General features: G+C 37.6%; 1 non-coding gene across 1 annotated transcript; it reads left to right on the forward strand.

The window, feature by feature from the left end:
• The first annotated feature begins 23,255 nt into the window (after nucleotides 1-23,255).
• Nucleotides 23,256-23,361, forward strand: LOC122013118. Its single transcript, XR_006120459.1, has one exon. It is a non-coding gene; the product is annotated as a small nucleolar RNA R71 (small nucleolar RNA).
• Nucleotides 23,362-23,785: the final 424 nt, after the last annotated feature.

Here is a 23,785-nt window from a genome sequence, read left to right on the forward strand (position 1 = left end):
ACTTGCCCCTACTCCTCGGCGTGTCCGTAAGGTGGACGATCCCTTGATCTTTCGGTAGATCACACTCCGGACAAATTTCGGCTAAGTATTTCTCCTTCTCGGTGGAGTAACCTCTCCACAAAGTCTCAGACAAGATTTGAAATGAAGCACAAGACTTACAGAGTTTAGTGGCTAAAAAGAATGAACAATCAACTTACAGCCACGATGAAAGCAAAGCGCAAAGACAGAAGGTTCCTCAGCCAAGAGCTCAAACACACAGCCCCTTGCTTGATCGACAGAGAGTTTTTCAAAATCCTTGTTGTTACAAAACCTCTCTTCTTCCTTCTTCTTATTCCTCTGCTTTCTCACTGTCTTCAGCCAGAGCCGAATCACTGTCACCTGTATCGAATCACTGCGACCAACTCAGGCGTCGCCAATCACTCTTCCTCCTCATCTGGTTCTCTGAACTCACACCAATACCATCCATGGTCTTCACTGGTGTCTCTGAGCTCGAACCAATAAGCAAGAGTCAAGATGTTGCCAACTGATCGCAGTCAGTGAACGTTGACGCTCCAATTGCACAATTTGCAGCGAAACACAGCAGAAAGATCACTTGGTCTTATTCTTCTGATGGAGCTTAATTTGAATTCAAGCATTGGCACGACACCTACAATCTATAACTCAAAAAGCTTACGGCAGATGGTTAGATCAGATGAATCAGAAATCGCATAGAAACAGCAGAAGACAAATGACATCGTTGTGGATCGGTCAACAGACCGATCCATAACCCTCTGGACCGATCAGGAGACATCCTGATCGGTCTGGGATGATGCTGATCGGTCTGTGGACCGATCAGCCTATAGGTGGATCGGTCCACAGACCGATCCCCCTATTGCTCTGAATCTCATCGTTTTCTTACTGATCGGTCACCAGACCGATCAGATAACCCACAGAAAGCTTCTGTGTGGTTACTGATTAGTCACGAGACCGATCAGATAATTCACAGAAAGTTTCTGTGTGGTTACTGATCGGTCCACAGACCGATCAGATAACCAAGGTATCACTGGATCGGTCGACAGACCGATCCAGACAACCAAAGTATCATTGGATCGGTCAACAGACCGATCCAATGCCTCTGTTAGTTTTAGAGCTTCCCATCCCTAAACCCTAACGTCTTCCTGGTCTAGAGAACGAGCTACCGAGCCCTCTCTGAGCTAGTCCGGAGAATGAGCTACTGAGCCCTCTCCGACTCCATCGTCCGGGTCAGAGAACGAGCTACCGAGCCCTCTCTGACCTAGTCTGGAGAAAGAGCTGCCGAGCCCTCTCCGACTTCGTCCGGTCCAGAGAACGAGCTACCGAGCCCTCTCTGACCTAGTCCGGAGAACGAGCTGCTGAGCCCTCTCCGACTTCGTTCGGTCCAGAGAACGAGCTGCCGAGCCCTCTCCAACTTAGTCCGGAGAACGAGCTGCCGAGCCCTCTCCGACTTCGTCCGGTCTAGAGAACGAGCTGCCGAGCCCTCTCCGACTTCGTCCGGTCCAGAGAACGAGCTACTGAGCCCTCTCTGACCTAGTCTGGAGAACGAGCTGCCGAGCCCTCTCCGACTTCGTCCGGTCCAGAGAACAAGCTGCCGAGCCCTCTCCGACTTCGTCCGGTCCAGAGAACGAGCTACCGAGCCCTCTCTGACCTAGTCCGGAGAACGAGCTACCGAGCCCTCTCAGACTTCGCGTGCCAAGTATCCGTACTTGGACTTTTCCTCTCCACATGATCAACCTTGATCATTAATCAGTCTGAGTTTAATTAATATCTGATACAAACTTAAATCAGTGTCAACATCAAAACAATAGCCAGGCCAGACTGTATCAACAATGACAACCTATGTTAAGGTTAGAAAAAAATTGCAAACATATATAAAAAAAATGATTTTAAGAGAAATCTTAAAATGAAATAGTTAAATTTTATTCTCTTGATCATTTTTTAGGGTTAATTTTTTAGATTTTCTTTGATTTTTCTTACTTAAAAATATGCATTTAAAGTTAAGTTGTAACTCTCTCCTTTTGCCATTCATCAAAACAAATATGCATATAAGTGTACCAAATTATGAAAATGAAAATACACAAGTTAAAATAGCAAGTATTAAAATTTTCAAAGTAAGTATAAAAACTTGTAGGTTTATTGTAGGGAGGAGTTATTGATAAGAAAAATATTCAAAGTAATTTGAAAGGAATTATCAAAATTTACAATTGATTTTCAAAATTTTGAAAATTAAATTTTGTAAAACATTTTGAAAACTAAATTTTGTAAGAATTCTTTAATCCACTTTTCAAGAGAGATTTCAAAATACTTGTCGAAAGTAATTTTCAAAGTGTTATTTTGCAAAACAAATTTTGAAAAGAGTTTTTCAAATTAATTTTCTAAAATATTTTTAAAGTAATTTTCAAATTATTTTAAAAGTGATTTTCAAAGTAATTTCTAAAACAATTTTTAAGGTTATAAAATACTTTCCAAAAGATATTTATAAATATTTTTACAATACATTTTTTTATCAAATAAGTCTTTAAAGTATTTTTCAAAACACTTTTCTTTTCAGTTTTCAAAATAGATATTTGAAAAAGTATAAGAGTGCTTTCAAAGAAAGCTTGTAAAATATTTTTCACAAAGAATAAGTAAAGTAATTTTTAAAGTTTGATTTTCAATGTAACTTTTGAAAGTAAATTTCTCAAAGTAAATTTTGAAATATTTATTGAAAATATTTTTCAAACTAACAAAAAAAAGAAGTAAATTTCAAAATATTTTTTTGTTTAAACTACCGGTTTGCAAAAAGTAGCAAGAAAAAGAAATATTTTGAAATAAAACATTTTGAAAGTAGTTTTCAAAGAATTTGATGTTATTTAAAAAAATAATATTCATTTAAAAATTATCCTTAAATGTCTAATTGTTAGTTACTAACTAACTATCAAAAGATAGTAGTGTTCACTTGGTTAGTCAAGTTAAGTATTAATGTTCAGTTAGAAATTTACTGAAAAATGACTACATAACTTGATCAATATACTGTTGTATTTTTACCCAGACTTATGTTGATGCACTGATATAAGAATCTGAAGTCTAAGCAAAAGGCCTACCCATCTTACACCATTATAAGTTTTTTGAATACACAATCAAGGTAGATCTAGTATATTTGTGAGATGCTCATTATTTAGATCTATAGGATCATGCTTTCTAGGGATTTATCCTAGACTAAGGCTAAAATATTTTTGAAATACTAGGGGAATTTTTAGAAAACATAAGTAATGAATTTTTCTAGAATTTATAAATTACTTAAAAATTTATTTGATAATAAGAGTCATAGTCTTTTGAATGTTAATTTTATTAACATAGTTTAATCCCCTGTCATGTGTCGAAAGTAACTACTGTCCAATATTTATTTAGATTCCTACTAGGAGTAAACAAGTTTAGTTCAAATGTTAACTTAACTTTGTTTAAGTTGTTTTATTCTGATTTTATTTTTAACTTAAGTTTAAATTTAGGTTTAATTTTAAATTTTATTTTAAGCTTAATTTAATTTAACTTAACTTAATTTAATTTAATTTTAATTTTAATTAATTTTAATTTTAAATTAATTTAATTTTAGTGTTGAATTTAAATTTAATTTAATAGAATTTAAAATTTTAATTTAACTTAATTTAAGTTTAATTTAATTTAATTTAATTTTTTTTATTCATCTCACTCGATCTATATTTTCAATTAAGATAATCTTGTAATTTTTTAAAATGAGTTAAGGTGAATTTCAGAGTTTAGTTTAACTCGTGTTAGATTCAAGTTTAGCTTTGGGTCATGTTAGTACAATTTGCACTAATGATCTAACTCAGGTTTTAATGAATAACAAGTGAGTTAAGTTAGGTGTTATCGTGATCTAATATATTTACTGAGTGTGTAGGGTTGACTAACCTGACGGGTCAAGAGGACTAACTTGACACCAAGTAGGTGTTGGTTGCTACTCGGAAAACCTAACAGCTCTACTGTACAAAAATTTTGTACAAAGGTCTGAACCTTTTCCTAGCTACCATGTGTTCTTTTAAATTAAACTTGGATCGCCTAAATTTAATTTATTTGTTCTTTTAGGTTTAGACTTGGATCTCCTACGGAACTTAACACGTTCGATCCAAATCACCTAGATCACGAAGACAATTAAATATCTATTTCCAAAATTGGCTTCCAGTACTGCATGGCGAGGCACGTGACTTTCTTGGATATGGGAGCAACCACCACCGACTAGACAAAGCCTTTTAAGGAAATTAAATATTTAACCTTCCCATAGTAACCCTAGGTTAACCTCTAAGAACAATCAAATCACAAGGAAAAGAAAAAACAAAAGAACACAATTTCGAAAACTAATTCGAAAAAACTAGAATCGCATGCCTCTTGTATTTGGTATTTTTACATGAAGATAAAACTAACATGATGCGGAAAACAATATTAGTTATACCTTTCTTAGTAGATAATGACCTCTTGATCTTCTACCGTATTCCTCTTCTAATCTCAGACGTTGTGTGGGCAACGATCTTCCGAGACGAGAACCACCTAGCACCTTCTTCTTCTTCCTTCAAGTTTCGGCCAAGCAAGACTTCTAAAAGATGAAGATCTTTTTCCACCAACCAAACTCCAAGGGATGCAAGTTTTCTCTCCTTCTTCTCCTAGCTAAGATCCGGCCACCAAATAAGACTCCAAGAGCATGAAGAGGTTCGGCCACAAAGATGGAGAGAAGAGAAAGGGAAGAGGCCGGCCACACCAAGGAAGAAAAGAGGGAGAAAATAATAGAGGTTGTTACCACAAAGGCACCCAAAACCCCATCTTTTATTGTAACACCCATAGGATCCTTAGCAAAATTCTAGAATATTCTATCATGAATAAAGAATAAAGAAAAATATATATGCTTTAGTTGAATTTTTGCTCCTAGCCAAACACTTAAATAAATAAAATAGAAATAAAATACATAAGGTCTAGGACTTGAACTCTAGATCTCTCATTAGATACCTGAATAAGATAACCACTAGACCAAGAGAAATTATTGTAAGGAAAGAGAGAGAAACCATAATTAAATGTAAGAAGAAAAGACTCTTCTCTTAGAAGGAGAAGTGAGAGTTGTCTTCTCCCTCTCTAATGAAGAGATGCTCTAGAATATTCCTTTCTTACTCACCAAGAAGGGATGTATCTAGACTTTTCTCTTAATTATGAAGAGAGTAAAAGAAATTAAAAGGAGGAAATTAAAAGGAGGAAATTAAAGATGAGTTGTCATTTGCTCTCATTCTCCTCCTACTCTCCCTCACCGTGACCTCTCTCTCCCTCTCATCCTCTTGCCGAGACCAAGAAGAAAGGAAGCTCTCCTCTAGGAAGGATTCACAAGCAAGGTTCCCTCCTTAGAGAATTTAGCGAAGGATGTGAGTATTCCCCTCACTGCAGTACAAGTTGTTGTCGAATCGATCGTTACGTTTTTTTTCAAGAGTTTTCAAAACCGTAAAAAGTTTTCTTGTGGGGTTTGATGAATGATCTTTTAGGGTCAACAAGTTTCAAGTTATGTTTTATAAAAAAAAAAAAAAATCTAAACCCTCACTATGAATATTTCGGCCAAGAGACAAAAGAGGGTTAAGGCTAGGTTCTTTTCTTGTGAGACATGCTCGATTTCATACTTATATGATATGTGAATTTTATGTGTTGATAGTTAAGTTCTCATTCTTCATGTTGTGACAAAAACAAGGAGATTTCTATACATATGTTTCGGCCAACATGACTTATAGGCCTTAGGTCAAGAATTTTGCATAGAAACCATAATAGTTGTACTCTTTTATGATGTATGAATTTTTACATGTGGATAACTTAAATTTTTATGCTTGATATGGAATGAAAAATCATGAAACCCTACTGATATGTTTCGGCCAAGTTGAGATAAATAGGTTAGGGTTAAAGTTTTGAACTCAAATAGGCTTATTCATGAAGTATAGTGCCTTGTATATGCTTGTATAGTGCCTTGTGTATGCTTAGATCAAATTTGCATGTTATATGGTTAAGTTCTATGCTTCATATGGAATAAAATGATATGAAACCCTACTGATATGTTTCGGCCAAGTTGAGATAAATAGGTTAGGGTTAAAGTTTTGAACTCAAATAGGCTTATTCATGAAGTATAGTGCCTTGTATATGCTTGTATAGTGCCTTGTGTATGCTTAGATCAAATTTGCATGTTATATGTTTAAGTTGTATGCTTCATATGGAATAAAATGATATGAAACCCTACTGATATGTTTCGGCCAAATTGAGAATAAATAGGTTAAAGTTAAAGTTAAAGTTAAAGTTTTGAACTCAAATAGGCTTATTCATGAAGTATAGTGCCTTGTATATGCTTGTATAGTGCCTTGTATATGCTTAGATCAAATTTGCATGTTATATGTTTAAGTTGTATGCTTCATATGGGATAAAATGATATGAAACCCTACTGATGTGTTTCGGCCAAATTGAAATAAATGGGTTAGGGTTAGAGTTTTGAACTCAAACATGCTTATTCATGAAGTATAATGCCTTGTATGTGCTTAGGGCAAGTTTACATGTTATGTGGATAAGTTTTATGCTTCATATGGAACCAAATGATATAAGAACCCTACTGATGTGTTTCGGCCAAATTGAAATAAATGGGTTAGGGTTAGAGTTTTGAACTCAAACATGCTTATTCATGAAGTATAATGCCTTGTATGTGCTTAGGTCAAGTTTACATGTTATGTGGATAAGTTTTATGCTTCATATGGAACCAAATGATATAAGAACCCTACTGATATGTTTCGGCCAAATTGAGATAAATGGATTAAGGTTAGAGTTTTGAACTCAAACATGCTTATTCATGAAGTATAATGCCTTGTATGTGTTTAGATCAAGTTTACATGTTATGTGGGTAAGTTCTATGCTTAATATGGAATGAAATGAGGATGAAACCTACTGATGTGGTTCGGCCAAGATGGATTAATTGGGTTAGGAAAGAGTTTAAACCTAACTAAACATGTTATGTATTCTCATGATATGTAGCTTTTGATATATGAGTAGATTAAGCTTTCATGCTTCATGATATGATGAAAATATGCCTTATGATATGTTGCATTGTTATGTCTTATGATATGATATGCCATGTTCATGATATGATATGATAGACTTATGACATGATATGCCATGTTAATGATATGATATGCTAGACTCATGATATGATATGCCATGTTCATGATATGTATGCTAAGTTCATGAGATGATATGCCATGTTTGATGATATGAAAATGACATGTTATACTTTATGTTATGATAAGAACATGTTATGTTTCATAATGCATGTATGAATGGCTTATGTAAGAAGAAAAGCCTAAAGAGTTGCTTCCCTTAAGCTGGGACCAAGAGCACTCTTCATGTTATGGAAAAGAGTTGCTTCCCTTAAGTTGGGATCAAGAGCACTCTTCATGCTATGGTAAAAGAGATGCTTCCCTTAAGTTGGGATCAAGAGCTCTTTTAATGATATGACAAGAATTATGACATGTATGATATGATGAGATATGATATGCATGATATTTTACTTTGTATGGCTTGTACCAAGGGTGGGCTCCATAAGCGCCCCGGGGTCGACGGACTATGAACGGACCTCGTTAAGGGATGGGCTCCTCAGTACGCCCCTAGGTCGACGGACTATGAACGGACCTAGATCCCTAGTAGGTTCGGGGCTAGCTACCCTGTCCTAGGGATTGCGCGCATTTATGTTTACATGTGGTACAAGCCAGGGCCCTTTTCATGATGATGATATGATATTCAAGCATGTATACTATATGTTTTGAAAGAAGCATGATGCATATGTGCATTCCATGATACATGTTTTAAAAAATATACATATTGCATCTACATGCACATATTTATGAAATTATGTTTATGCACCCTTATGAACAGGTATGAGTTATGATACATGTTTACATGATATGATAGGCTTCATGATATGTGCTTACAGAATGTGATATGAATCATGATGTACACTCACATGATATACTTTGATATGTTATGCTCCTTATGTGATATGATATATTATGTCCTGCTTCCTCTCATGTTATGTTATGAGATGTTATGGCTTTTACCTGATAAGATATGTTCTATGTTATGATTCTCCATGCTATGTTATGCTATGCTATGATTTCTACATGTTATGTTATGTTATGTTATGTGTTTTTCGGATTTATGAGTAGGCAAGGACCTCACTAAGCCTTTGGCTTATAGCTACACGTTTTCCTTGTACTGCAGATAAAGGCAAGGAATGGATCAATTAAGGGGAGTAGCAGGAAAGGTGATGGATGTGTGTGGAAGTGCTCGGTGGATAGATCTACTTAAGTTTTGGAACTTATAATTTGTTAAGCTGTGCATGTGAACTAAGTTGGACCCTATGCTTATGATGATGATTTCAGCTAATATTTCATACACTTATGATATTTTACTCATGTTAGAATGATGAAATGTTCAGTATGCTTTGATTCACATGCCATGATAAGTAAACTAAATGCATATGATAAAAGAAAAGAAAAATTTTAAATAAGTCTTCCGCTGCCATGAATCCATATGCATTAGTAATTGATGTCTATGTTTCAGTGACGTCCGTCCCTCCGGGGTGGCCTTAGTGCTACCTGGAAGGGCGGGCGTTACAAGTTGGTATCAGAGCAGGTCTACCTTCCACTACACACACATCAAGCCTTTATCCTGCCGCTCCATGTAAGAATTTTATGCTTAAATTTTATTTTGAGGTGATATTTATCCTTGATCTATTTCTTTATGATGTTTGATAATATGCATGCTTATTATCTTATTTATTTAGTTATCACATTTTATTTTTAGCTTAGATATATATGATGGTAGATTGGGAACAATAACAACCTTAGGGTAGTCTGGTTATGAATAATGATAACTTATATTAGCTTATTGTGATTATTGAAGATAAAGCATGGTTAGAACACGAACTACCCGAGCAAATGAGACGGTACCTCCACCCGATCTGATGCATGTGATTACCGAGCTCCAGCGTCAGGTCACAGAACAGCAACAAACGATCACTGCATTGATGAATCAGCAAGGGAATCCTGTTACACCACCAGGGAACCCAAATGCGATACCTATTATACCTGCGGCTGTACCAGTACCTCCGGCACCAGTACCTCCGGCATCGGTACCACCGGTAGCTCCTATTCCAGTGGTCCGACAAGAGGCATACCTGATTCAGTGGCAGAGGTTGAAGCCAGAAGCCTTCTCCGGAAACTGTGAGCCATGGGATGCTCAGGCGTGGCTTAAGACTGTGGAAAGCATCGTGGAGCTTTTAGATTGGCCCGAACACGAGAAGGTTAAGTGTGTATCATTTTGCCTTACAGGCGATGCCAGAATGTGGTGGGACCGAGTCAAAGCAAAGAGACAGGTGAATCAGATGAGATGGACAGACTTCGAGACTGAATTCCTTGAAGAGTTCTTCCATATGCAGGTGACCAATAAACACTACGATGAGTTCACCGAGTTTCGGCAAGGTGACCTATCAGTGAATGAGGCTGTGAAGAAATTTAATCGATTAGCGCGCCTATGTCCAGAGCTAGTCAGTACAGAAAGAGAAAGGGTCAGACTAATGCTGAAGATGCTCAGACCCGAGATAGCCCTAAATGTGGCCGGCGGCGTTAATAGACCACAGACCACCGAGGAATTAATTAGCAGTGCTCTGATCACTGAACACTATCAGAAGGCGATGAATGAGGGTAAGAGTCAAGTTCAGAAACCTCAACATAACAGAACCAACTGGAAGGGAAACTCCAACGGTAAGAGGAAACAATGGAACAGTTCTCAGGATGGTTCAGCGAACAAGCAACCTATGTTTCCTCAGTGCACCACCTGCGGAAAGAAGCATCCGGGAAAATGCCGTGTGGGCACGAATAAGTGCTACAGCTGCGGATTGGAAGGACACTTGGCCAGAAATTGTCCTACTCAGATGCAGACACCTCAGCAGCAGAGTATCCAGAACAGTGGTGCCCCCTCACAGCTACATCTAATGCAAGCTGCACTAGCAGGCCCTCAGAATGGCCAAGGGAGACTGGAAGCCCCGCCAGCTATGACGAATGCCAGGATCCACTCCCTCACTAGAGAAGATGTGGCGAACGCTTCGACTGTTGTCACAGGTCAGATACTCATTTTTAGTCAGTATGCTACTGTATTATTTGACACTGGGGCAACACACTCGTTTATCTCTACACCCTTCACAAGTAAGATAGATATGCCACCGCAAGCCTTAGATGGCAAATTTTTAACGACCCTGCCTTCAGGAGAAGTAATGCCATCCACTCATATGCTGCGAGCCGCACCTATCCGAATTGCAGACAGGGAACTATACTGTGATCTGATAGTGCTGGATATGCAGGATTATGATATAATATTGGGCATGGATTTCTTGAGCAAATACGGAGCTTCGATTGAGTGCCGTAAAAGAAAGGTGGTCTTCCGGCCCGAGGCAGAATTGATATTTGAATTTAGCGGAATGCCAAGGGGAGAGACTGAGAAATTCCTATCAGCTCTGGAAGCACGGAAGCTGTTGAGCAATGGATGCACGGGGTTTCTAGCACATGTGGTCGATGCAAGTAGAGCAGAGGATCAGAAGCTAGAGAATGTCAGAGTTGTATGCAACTTTCCAGATGTCTTCCCCGATGAACTGCCAGGGTTAGCACCTGACAGAGAAATTGAATTTGAGATCGAATTGATTCCTGGAACTAAACCGATCTCTAAGGCACCCTACCGTATGGCGCCAGCTGAATTGAAAGAGCTACAGGAACAATTACGGGAGTTACTTGACAAAGGACTTATTCGCCCTAGCCACTCTCCATGGGGAGCTCCCGTACTATTTGTGAAGAAAAGGGATGGATCTATGCGAATGTGCATAGATTACCGAGCGCTGAATAAAGTAACAATCAAGAACAGGTACCCTTTACCTCGGATTGATGACTTATTTAACCAATTGAAAGGTGCCACCGTCTTCTCCAAGATTGATTTGAGATCTGGCTATCATCAAGTGAAAGTGAGACAAGATGATATACCAAAGACGGCCTTCCGAACGAGATACAGACATTATGAATTCGTAGTAATGCCCTTCGGAGTTACAAATGCTCCTGCCCTATTCATGGAATTGATGAATCGAGTGTTCTCGGAATATCTCGATAAATTTGTGATAGTCTTCATCGATGATATTCTTATCTACTCGAAGACCTAGAAAGAGCACACTGAGCACCTGAGCATAACATTACAAATTCTCCGAGAGAGACAATTGTATGCCAAATTCTCAAAGTGTGAATTTTGGCTTGACCAGGTGTCATTTTTGGGTCACGTGATCTCTAAGGACGGAATTATGGTAGACCCAAGCAAGATAGAAGCCGTGAGTAACTGGAACAGACCAAAGAATGCCAGTGAAATCCGAAGTTTCCTCGGACTAGCCGGCTATTATCGGAAATTCGTAGAGGGTTTTTCCAGAATTGCAGCCCCCATGACAGCCCTCACCAAGAAGAACAAGAGGTATGAATGGACGAAGGATTGTGAAAGAAGCTTCGCGGAGTTGAAGAGAAAATTGACTCGTGCCCCAATTCTCACTCTTCCAGAAAGTAACGAGGGATTCGATATGTACAGCGATGCTTCCAGATTGGGACTCAGAGCTGTACTTATGCAGAATGGAAAAGTCATTGCGTATGCCTCTCGACAACTTAATGAGCATGAAAAGAATTATCCCACACATGATTTAGAGCTAGCCGCTGTAGTCTTTGCTCTCAAGATATGGAGGCATTATCTATATGGGGTCCAGTGTAAGATTTATACAGATCACCAGAGTCTAAAATATTTCTTTACACAGAAAGACCTAAACATGAGACAACGGAGATGGCTCGAGCTAGTCAAGGATTATGACTGCGAGATCTTTTATCATCCGGGAAAAGCAAACAAGGTAGCAGATGCGCTCAGTAGGAAGTTCTGAGTTACCGGAATTCTTATTTTAAGTTCGAGGACGAACTTTTATGAGGTATGGGAGACTGTAACACCCATAGGATCCTTAGCAAAATTCTAGAATATTCTATCATGAATAAAGAATAAAGAAAAATATATATGCTTTAGTTGAATTTTTGCTCCTAGCCAAACACTTAAATAAATAAAATAGAAATAAAATACATAAGGTCTAGGACTTGAACTCTAGATCTCTCATTAGATACCTGAATAAGATAACCACTAGACCAAGAGAAATTATTGTAAGGAAAGAGAGGGAAACCATAATTAAATGTAAGAAGAAAAGGCTCTTCTCTTAGACGGAGAAGTGAGAGTTGTCTTCTCCCTCTCTAATGAAGAGATGCTCTAGAATATTCCTTTCTTACTCACCAAGAAGGGATGTATCTAGACTTTTCTCTTAATTATGAAGAGAGTAAAAGAAATTAAAAGGAGGAAATTAAAAGGAGGAAATTAAAGATGAGTTGTCATTTGCTCTCATTCTCCTCCTACTCTCCCTCACCGTGACCTCTCTCTCCCTCTCATCCTCTTGCCGAGACCAAGAAGCAAGGAAGCTCTCCTCAAGGAAGGATTCACAAGCAAGGTTCCCTCCTTAGAGAATTTAGCGAAGGATGTGAGTATTCCCCTCACTGCAGTACAAGTTGTTGTCGAATCGATCGTTACGTTTTTTTTCAAGAGTTTTCAAAACCGTAAAAAGTTTTCTTGTGGGGTTTGATGAATGATCTTTTAGGGTCAACAAGTTTCAAGTTATGTTTTATAAAAAAAAAAAAAAAAGAAATCTAAACCCTCACTATGAATATTTCGGCCAAGAGACAAAAGAGGGTTAAGGCTAGGTTCTTTTCTTGTGAGACATGCTCGATTTCATACTTATATGATATGTGAATTTTATGTGTTGATAGTTAAGTTCTCATTCTTCATGTTGTGACAAAAACAAGGAGATTTCTATACATATGTTTCGGCCAACATGACTTATAGGCCTTAGGTCAAGAATTTTGCATAGAAACTATAGTAGTTGTACTCTTTTATGATGTATGAATTTTTACATGTGGATAACTTAAATTTTTATGCTTGATATGAATGAAAAATCATGAAACCCTACTGATATGTTTCGGCCAAGTTGAGATAAATAGGTTAGGGTTAAAGTTTTGAACTCAAATAGGCTTATTCATGAAGTATAGTGCCTTGTATATGCTTGTATAGTGCCTTGTGTATGCTTAGATCAAATTTGCATGTTATATGGTTAAGTTCTATGCTTCATATGGAATAAAATGATATGAAACCCTACTGATATGTTTCGGCCAAGTTGAGATAAATAGGTTAGGGTTAAAGTTTTGAACTCAAATAGGCTTATTCATGAAGTATAGTGCCTTGTATATGCTTGTATAGTGCCTTGTGTATGCTTAGATCAAATTTGCATGTTATATGTTTAAGTTGTATGCTTCATATGGAATAAAATGATATGAAACCCTACTGATATGTTTCGGCCAAATTGAGAATAAATAGGTTAAAGTTAAAGTTAAAGTTTTGAACTCAAATAGGCTTATTCATGAAGTATAGTGCCTTGTATATGCTTGTATAGTGCCTTGTATATGCTTAGATCAAATTTGCATGTTGTATGTTTAAGTTGTATGCTTCATATGGGATAAAATGATATGAAACCCTACTGATGTGTTTCGGCCAAATTGAAATAAATGGGTTAGGGTTAGAGTTTTGAACTCAAACATGCTTATTCATGAAGTATAATGCCTTGTATGTGCTTAGAGCAAGTTTACATGTTATGTGGATAAGTTTTATGCTTCATATGGAACCAAATGATATAAGAACCCTACTGATGTGTTTCGGCCAAATTGAAATAAATGGGTTAGGGTTAGAGTTTTGAACTCAAACATGCTTATTCATGAAGTATAATGCCTTGTATGTGCTTAGGTCAAGTTTACATGTTATGTGGATAAGTTTTATGCTTCATATGGAACCAAATGATATAAGAACCCTACTGATATGTTTCGGCCAAATTGAGATAAATGGATTAAGGTTAGAGTTTTGAACTCAAACATGCTTATTCATGAAGTATAATGCCTTGTATGTGTTTAGATCAAGTTTACATGTTATGTGGGTAAGTTCTATGCTTAATATGGAATGAAATGAGGATGAAACCTACTGATGTGGTTCGGCCAAGATGGATTAATTGGGTTAGGAAAGAGTTTAAACCTAACTAAACATGTTATGTATTCTCATGATATGTAGCTTTTGATATATGAGTAGATTAAGCTTTCATGCTTCATGATATGATGAAAATATACCTTATGATATGTTGCATTGTTATGTCTTATGATATGATATGCCATGTTCATGATATGATATGATAGACTTATGACATGATATGCCATGTTAATGATATGATATGCTAGACTCATGATATGATATGCCATGTTCATGATATGTATGCTAAGTTCATGAGATGATATGCCATGTTTGATGATATGAAAATGACATGTTATACTTTATGTTATGATAAGAACATGTTATGTTTCATAATGCATGTATGAATGGCTTATGTAAGAAGAAAAGCCTAAAGAGTTGCTTCCCTTAAGCTGGGACCAAGAGCACTCTTCATGTTATGGAAAAGAGTTGCTTCCCTTAAGTTGGGATCAAGAGCACTCTTCATGCTATGGTAAAGAGATGCTTCCCTTAAGTTGGGATCAAGAGCTCTTTTAATGATATGACAAGAATTATGACATGTATGATATGATGAGATATGATATGCATGATATTTTACTTTGTATGGCTTGTACCAAGGGTGGGCTCCATAAGCGCCCCGGGGTCGACGGACTATGAACGGACCTCGTTAAGGGATGGGCTCCTCAGTACGCCCCTAAGTCGACGGACTATGAACGGACCTAGATCCCTAGTAGGTTCGGGGCTAGCTACCCTGTCCTAGGGATTGCGCGCATTTATGTTTACATGTGGTACAAGCCAGGGCCCTTTTCATGATGATGATATGATATTCAAGCATGTATACTATATGTTTTGAAAGAAGCATGATGCATATGTGCATTCCATGATACATGTTTTAAAAAATATACATATTGCATCTACATGCACATATTTATGAAATTATGTTTATGCACCCTTATGAACAGGTATGAGTTATGATACATGTTTACATGATATGATAGGCTTCATGATATGTGCTTACAGAATGTGATATGAATCATGATGTACACTCACATGATATACTTTGATATGTTATGCTCCTTATGTGATATGATATATTATGTCCTGCTTCCTCTCATGTTATGTTATGAGATGTTATGGCTTTTACCTGATAAGATATGTTCTATGTTATGATTCTCCATGCTATGTTATGCTATGCTATGATTTCTACATGTTATGTTATGTTATGTTATGTGTTTTTCGGATTTATGAGTAGGCAAGGACCTCACTAAGCCTTTGGCTTATAGCTACACGTTTTCCTTGTACTACAGATAAAGGCAAGGAATGGATCAATTAAGGGGAGTAGCAGGAAAGGTGATGGATGTGTGTGGAAGTGCTCGGTGGATAGATCTACTTAAGTTTTGGAACTTATAATTTGTTAAGCTGTGCATGTGAACTAAGTTGGACCCTATGCTTATGATGATGATTTCAGCTAGTATTTCATACACTTATGATATTTTACTCATGTTAGAATGATGAAATGTTCAGTATGCTTTGATTCACATGCCATGATAAGTAAACTAAATGCATATGATAAAAGAAAAGAAAAATTTTAAATAAGTCTTCCGCTGCCATGAATCCATATGCATTAGTAATTGATGTCTATGTTTCAGTGACGTCCGTCCCTCCGGGGTGGCCTTAGTGCTACCTGGAAGGGCGGGCGTTACATTTATAATCCTTTAGCCATGGCAAATAAGGAAAATTTAATAAAACCTTCCTTAATTCTATTGCCATTGAAAAGGAAAATTTTAATTAATTAAAATTAAAATTATTTTCTTAGTGTATATGGCCGGCCACAACAAATAAGCAAACAAGGAAATTTTTCGCTAGAAAAATTAAAGCTTCCTAATTTGCTTCGGGAGAAATTTTAAAATAAAATTTCTCTTTAATAATCCCTTCATGATTGATGCTATAAAAGGAAATTTCTATAATTTTAAAATTTAACTTTTCAACATGTGGATGATAAATAAGTAAAGTTTTTACCAAAATTAAAATCAACCTTTTAATCTACAAATAAGGAAAGAGATTTAGCTCTTCTCTTAATCTTTTGTAGAATCTTATAAAAGAAAATATTTTAATTTTTAAACTCTCTTTTAAATCATGTATTCCACATAAGAAAAAATTTTAAAATTAAAATTCCTTTTATATTTTTAATGGTCGACCACCTAGACTTGGGTTCAAGCTAGGGCTGGCCACCCATGGACCAAGGCTTGGCCGGCCCTAGCTTGGTCCCCAAGCTAGCTTAGCCGGCCCCTATAACATGGGTATGAAGGTGGGTATAGGTGGGTATAGTACTCTATAAATAAGAGGCTACGATAGAGACCGAGAGGAGGAATTGGTTTTGGTCTCCCGATAAAATTAAGCATCCCGTGTTCGCCCCGAACACACCACTTAATTTTATCAATAATAATTCATTCCACTAGAGAACTATTATTGAACTACCGCACCAATCCCAAATTACATTTTTGGGCTCCTTCTTATTATGAGTGTGTTAGTCTCCCTGTGTTTAAGATGTCGAATGTCCACTAATTAAGTGAGTTACTGACAACTCATTTAATTAATATCTTAGTCCAAGAGTAGTACCACTCAACCTTATCGTCATGTCGGACTAAGTCCACCTGCAGGGTTTAACATGACAATCCTTATGAGCTCCTCTTGGGGACATTATCAACCTAGATCACTAGGACACAGTTTCCTTCTATAATCAACAACACACACTATAAGTGATATCATTTCCCAACTTATCGGGCTTATTGATTTATCGAACTAAATCTCACCCATTGATAAATTAAAGAAATAAATATCAAATATATGTGCTTGTTATTATATTAGGATTAAGAGCACACACTTCCATAATAACTTAGGTCTTTGTTCCTTTATAAAGTCAGTATAAAAGAAACGACCTCTAATGGTCCTACTCAATATACTCTTAGTGTACTAGTGTAATTATATACTTAAGATAAACTAATTCCTAATTACACTACGACCTTCCAATGGTTTGTTCCTTTCCATCTTGGTCGTGAGCTACTGTTTATAATTTATAAGGTACTGATAACATTATCTTCTGTATGTGACACCACATACTATGTTATCTACAATATAAATTAATTGAACAACTATAAACAAATGTAGATAATTTTGACCAAATGTGATTCTTTATTCAAAATAAATGTCTACAAAAGCTTAGGCTTTCATATACACTCTAACAGTAGGAAGTCTAGTTAGGATGTGCGATTCCCGATTAGAGAAGTCCTAATGTGAAATTCTGACAGGAGGTCGGGATATTCGATTCTTGACAGGAGGAAATCTGAATGTGCGATTCCGACAGGAAGACCTCATGGGTCAGATTGGACGTCGAGGAGATAACTCGACACTTGGTAAGTGAAGGTTGTTGGACCCCGTGAGTGTTTTGATGTGATCAACCAAGTTGGTTAGGTCCTGCTTTGTGTTTGATCCCTGTGTCTGAGTGTGTAGGAGCTTAGGAGCGCAGGAAGTCGAGCGGAAGACGCAGCTAGCGAGAAGGACGGCACGAGAAGGGAGCCGACGGACTCGGTATGTCCGAAGGACGAGAGAGCTGCGGAAGAGTACACCGGTGGGAAAGAAGAACGTGCGTGGCGTTCGAGGGATGTTAATCCAGGGCAGTAAGAAAAGCGCAGTAGAAGATCTCCTTTGCTAAAGGCGGAGAAGCCTTTTACACATTAACGACTCAGAACTATTACTAGGAAGTTGTTACAGAGTTGAATAAATAATGGAATTATTATTTCCTAGCTCTAGGAGCTTTATATAGCTCCTGGAAAGTCTATCCCGAGGGTCCAAGGCGCCTTCAATAAGGTTCAAGGTGCCTCCAGCTCGGTCAGTAGATAAAATTTTATCCGCAGCGCAAATGGTCAAAACTGACCTGTTGAAGGCGCCGCAGCGCAAACAGTATCAGAGCCAGACCACCTCAGAAGGACTAACCGTCAACTGAAGCACCACGATCAAGACGAGGGCCAGAGCGAATATTCATCCTCCAAAGTTTGACGGAGATTTCGCTACATGGAAGCGAAAAATGGAGGTATATTTTAAAATTGAATATGATATACTTTTAAAAATGAAATATAGATATACAGCGCCTAAAGATAAAGAAGAAAACACGTGGAGCAAGAAGGAGCAAGCCAATTTTATCGCCAACGGAAAAGTAGAATTCCACCTGGTCAGCGTGCTGCCACCACAAGAGGTAAGTCGAATCGGAAGCTACGACTCCGCGAAAGACCTCTGGGAAAAATTCCTGGATTTTCACGAAGGTACCTCGGAAGCTAAGCTAGAGAGGTGCGACATCCTCTCGACTCAACTTATGAATCTCCGGATGAACCAAGGCGAGAAGGTAGCGCAACTCCAAGCAAGGATCAAAGAGTTGATCACGCAACTAACCAATCCTGGAGAAGAAGTAACGAAACGGGACTCGATTCGGTACGCGCTCAACGCCTTCCCTAGAACTCCTGAGTGGGCCTCCTTAATAGATGCGTACTTGTTCGCTCTCCGCAAGTGTACGGAAATGTCGCAAGTAATATAAAAGATTATCGTATCCACAGGGACTGGAATAAGCACTAGAAATGTCTCAATGCGAATTAGCTAAACAACTATCCAATCGTTTCAAAAGCAAAGTAAAGGTAAACAAATCTAATCTTAAAGATCAACAAACAAGAATTTAGTGTTTTGGGTTATGATAAAGGGAGATTCTAGGAGTTTCGGTTTCTTTGTAGGATTTCTCGAATGTAAATGGTTCACCGATTCTTATCCCTCAATTGCCAAACATGTAGAAAGTTGCCGGTTCTCTCTTGCAATAGACAACCGGCTAAGGACTGAGAAATGTATCTAAATAAGATTAATTAGACATGAACCTATGTTGTCCTTACACAGAAGTGCACCTATTACTATGCCTTCCTTGGATATCAACGTAGAAGCCCACGACTTATTAATCTATCAAGATACAAGAAACTAATCACAAAATCCATCCTACTCTCTTGAATATTCCTATTTCCTCTTCAAGATTATCTCTCAAACGTCCTTACACGGGATTGCACCTGTCACGTGGATCCCTCGGATGATCGAGTGAGAGTTTATCTTTATAAAGTCCATAAGAAATCCAAATAATTAATCAAGAATGAGAATTAAGCATGAATCACCATTAATCATTCAAGATATAATCGATACAAGCAAGATAATGTCATTGAAACAAGAAAATGGTAAATCCATAAGAGATTACATCAATCCATCATACAAATACTCCCTTCATCCTAGATTACAAGATCTACTCCATGAATCGAGGAAGAAAACCCGAAGAAATAAAGAATACAAGCATTTCTTAAATCCCCAATCCAAGAAACCAAGAAAAGGGGGAAAGAGAAAACTTATCTACGAAGAAGCTTCGTCTTCGGATCCAATCCTCGCTCCGGAGCCAAAATCGTCAAGAGCTCCCCTTGAATCGCCCAGAAATCCTCCCAAGATTGGGAGGAAACCACCAAATCTTGCCTTTTCCCAAAGGGGGAGAGATCCCCTTTCAATTCATGAAGGAGGGTTTAAATAGAGGAGGGAATCGGGCGCCACACGGCCCCGTGACACGGCCGTGTGAGATTCACACGGCCATGTCCAGTTCCCTCTCTGCCAAAGCTGCACGGCCGTGTGACTCCACACGGCCAGAACCCTTCTGCTCTCTGGAAATGCTACACGGCCGTGTGGTGCACACGGCCACAGCCTGCTTGGTCTCTGGAAGTCTCACACGGCCATGTAAGGCTTCTGCTCTGGTTGGCTTCAAATCTTGACACGGCCGTGCGAGGTTCACACGGCCATGTCATCTTCCTCTTCTGTTGGTGCCAAACTCCACACGGCCCGAGCTCCATACCAGTGCAGGGCCGTGTGAGGTACACGGCCCGGTGCTTTCTCCCTTCGTTTCCTCCAAGGCTTGCCCAAAGATGTAGATTCTTCACCAAATCGACTCCTGTGTACAGAAAATGCACAAAAAGCAGATCTCCGAACCAAAAGAGTAAATATGCTAAAAGGAAAGCTGGAAGTATAAAAATGCATAGATCAAGCATGCTCAAAATATGTAAATGTGCGTAAAAATATGCATAAAAGAGTATATAATCTACGCACATCACACCCCCAGACTTAAACCTTTGCTTGTCCTCAAGCAAAATGCTGCAGTCTAAATTCATATGTTCTACAACACATTCATAAAACCCAGTGCACTTTCCTAACTCTATCAAAAAGTTTCATTAACAAGCATGATCATGGAAACAAGTAAAGTATGGTTCAAGCATAAGAATCTTGTGCACAGTGTAAAAGTAACTCAACACCCTTCAAGTTTCAATCCATGTCCTAGTCAAGTCGTCATCAAATTTGAATTCCTAATGTTTCCAGTGAAAGACAAGTAACCAGTGATAGGCACTTACTCACCATTCACTTGGTTCATATTTCTCAACTAACCCAAGGTCTCAAAGGTGTGCTCAATCTCAAGAGAAGCTAAGCAGTCATTTCCCCAGTAACCTAACTCGGTCTCAAAGGGGTGACTTGCTATATTCCACTCATGACAACTATTTTTTATATCCTTTTTTTTTTTAAATACGTGTTTGCATTGTGCAAAACTTATTCACAAATGTACTTTTAGCACACATGTTGGGATATTTTGATTTTTCCAAATGAGCTTTAATGATTTGAGCCTCATCCAGTAACCAAAATGAAAGTTGAGAAATCACCATGGAAACCAAGTACTAAACAAACAAGATGAATCATGACTATTTCAATGACATCAACTATTCAAACATCAAGCACAAGTGTAGTGAAGATAAAATCCTTAAGGTTGAACCAAAGCTAAAACTCATCACCATAAGATTCTTAGCTTATTAATGCTTCCCAAGATAGAAAAAAGAACTACACAAAGTTTACTACTAGCATCATTCGAACATCATGAATCAAGACAATAATCGTGCTAACATTTAACTTGAATCCAAGAAAGCATATAAGTGAAGATTTGATGTTCTCAAAATGTATGCCACAAAAAATCAAAACAAAATGCAAGACATAAGCAAAAAACAAAAACAAACAAAGCAAATCAAATGCATCATCCCCAGAACTTTTCATTGTCCCAATGAAAACTAAAAACAATGTGGAGGAGATTTTAAGAGAAGTTACCAAGTGATGAGCTCCAAATGGTTGACATTCATGTTTTTAAAGATACTCCTCCATCCAATACTCACATTCCTCCACAACTTTGAATTCTACAACAATAAGATAGACAAGAAAAATTAAGTAGAGGATACATGTTTATTATAAAGAGAGAACTAAAGACATAAAAGAAAATAAGGAAAATGAACTTGGGTTGCCTCCCAAGAAGCGTTTGTTTAAGGTCATTAGCTCGACCACCTCATTAGATTCATCTAAATCTTGCTCTTGGAGGGGTAATATATTTTAGAACCCTCCTACCAAGGGCTCTTATTATGGAGGGAGCTTCCATCAAAGGAGCTACAAAGTAAAGTATAACTCTCTCCATCTTCGTCTTCTTGGAAATTTTTTCAGGTGGTCGAAGACGGTTCAGATTGAGCTTCCAATTATTAGCCCATGTGAAATCTGCACATCCAAAAGAAAAACAAATCTCCCACAAGCATGTTATATAGTATAGAGCTAGAACTATATCAAGATCAGATGAATAAGTAATAAAAACTGAATCACATCCAACAAAGTCAATTATAGGTACCTCCATAAAGTTTTCCAAAAGATCACAAGAAATACTAACCTTACTTTGCTGAGTACCTGAAATTTCTAAACATGTAGATGTGACATCCTCTGAATCAAATGATGGTTCTGGCTCTAGCTTAGGTGTTGATGATATCAATGATGGTGATTCCTGAGACTCTGCTAGCTCTGCATAAGTCTCTACACATTGTTCCAAAACATGATCAATTCTTAAAACCTATAAGGGTTGTCTTGACAAAGGTGGTGATCCTTGAGATGCTGCTTCCACAACACAGCTCCCTACACATTCTTCCATATCATCATCATCAACACATACATCAAAAAATAAACCAACATCTATGTCCTCAATAGGAGAATCAATAACAAGAGGATCAATAACTTCACTTGCAGTTTTAAGTTGATCTACCACATCACATTCATCATCTGAAAATTCAATGTCACTATAACACCTTATAAAATTTTGAGGTAGATCTGAAAACTTATTTACCACTACATTATCAATGAAATCCTCATCTGAAAAATCTTCATCTTCATATATATTCAAAAATCTACACTCAACCATATTAGTGTCACAGGATTTGCCGAAGTCTTTATTTTCATTGACCCCCACTAACCTTTATGGAAAAGGAACCCTTAGTGAAAGTCCTGGGAAAGACTGAACTCCCTTTTTCCCAAATTCCCTTTGAGCTTTTGGAGGAGATCCAACTTGCTTATCTAATGTTGGTGTGATTAATTGTTGAGGGAAAGGTACTTCTGGCCTTTGGGAACTTCCTAGAGAAATGGAATTGAGCTCTTGTGATCTTTTATTATTCTTCTCCTCAATTCTAAACATGTCATTCTTCAAAAGTTCTTCATGATTTTTGCCACTTCTCAACCCAACATCATCACACTTTTCATTGGATCTTGACTGTGTAGGAGGGGGATCTTCTTTAAACCATTTTGAAACAATACTATCAAGTTTTTCCCCCAAATGTTTGAACTCCTCACTCTGTGACTTGTGAATTTCAACATTTTTAGGTGGTTGAATTTCATTTTGTTTGACAGGCTCTCTTACATTTATGGCTTGTACTTTTTGAATATCTGAGGGAAATTCCATCCAACTTTTGTTTGACCATTCATGGAGGTTCAATGTCACTTGATCAATTAATGAATAAGCTTCATCTACACTTTTGTCCATAAAAGAACCTCCAGCTGATGAATCCAATAAACTCTTGTCTGAGAAAGAAATTCCCCCATAGAATATGTGCAAAATCAACCATTTTTCAAAACCATGATGAGGGCACTGTCTTTGAAGACTCTTGAATCTATCCTATGCTTCAAATAATGATTCTCCATATCCCTGAGCAAAATTTGTTATGCAATTCCTCATATACACCGTTCTACTTGGAGGGAAAAAATGATTCAGAAATTGCTTCTCCAATTGTTCCCAACTTGTGATGCTTTGAGGACAGAGAGAATATAGCCAAGTCCTTGCTTTATCCTTGATACTGAAAGGAAATGTCATCAATCGAACTGCATTTGCTGATACTCCTTCACATTTCACCAAATCACAAATCTCTAAAAATGTTTCAAGATGCGGATAAGGACTTTTCGATACTTCTCCTCCAAATTTGTGACCTTGTATCATGAAAATTATCTCTGGGTCTAGTTGGAAACTTTCTGCTTCAATTTGAGGTTGCACAATGGGAGATAAAAATCTTGCAGAAAAGGGTGTAGAAAAATTTCTCATGGGCCTGCTTGACATGTTAGTGCTCATGGATATTCAAGAAGAAAAAGAAAATTATCAAGAATCAAA

This window comes from Zingiber officinale, chromosome 8A, assembly GCF_018446385.1.
Source record: "Zingiber officinale cultivar Zhangliang chromosome 8A, Zo_v1.1, whole genome shotgun sequence".
In the NCBI taxonomy this organism is placed as follows: Eukaryota; Viridiplantae; Streptophyta; class Magnoliopsida; order Zingiberales; family Zingiberaceae; genus Zingiber; species Zingiber officinale.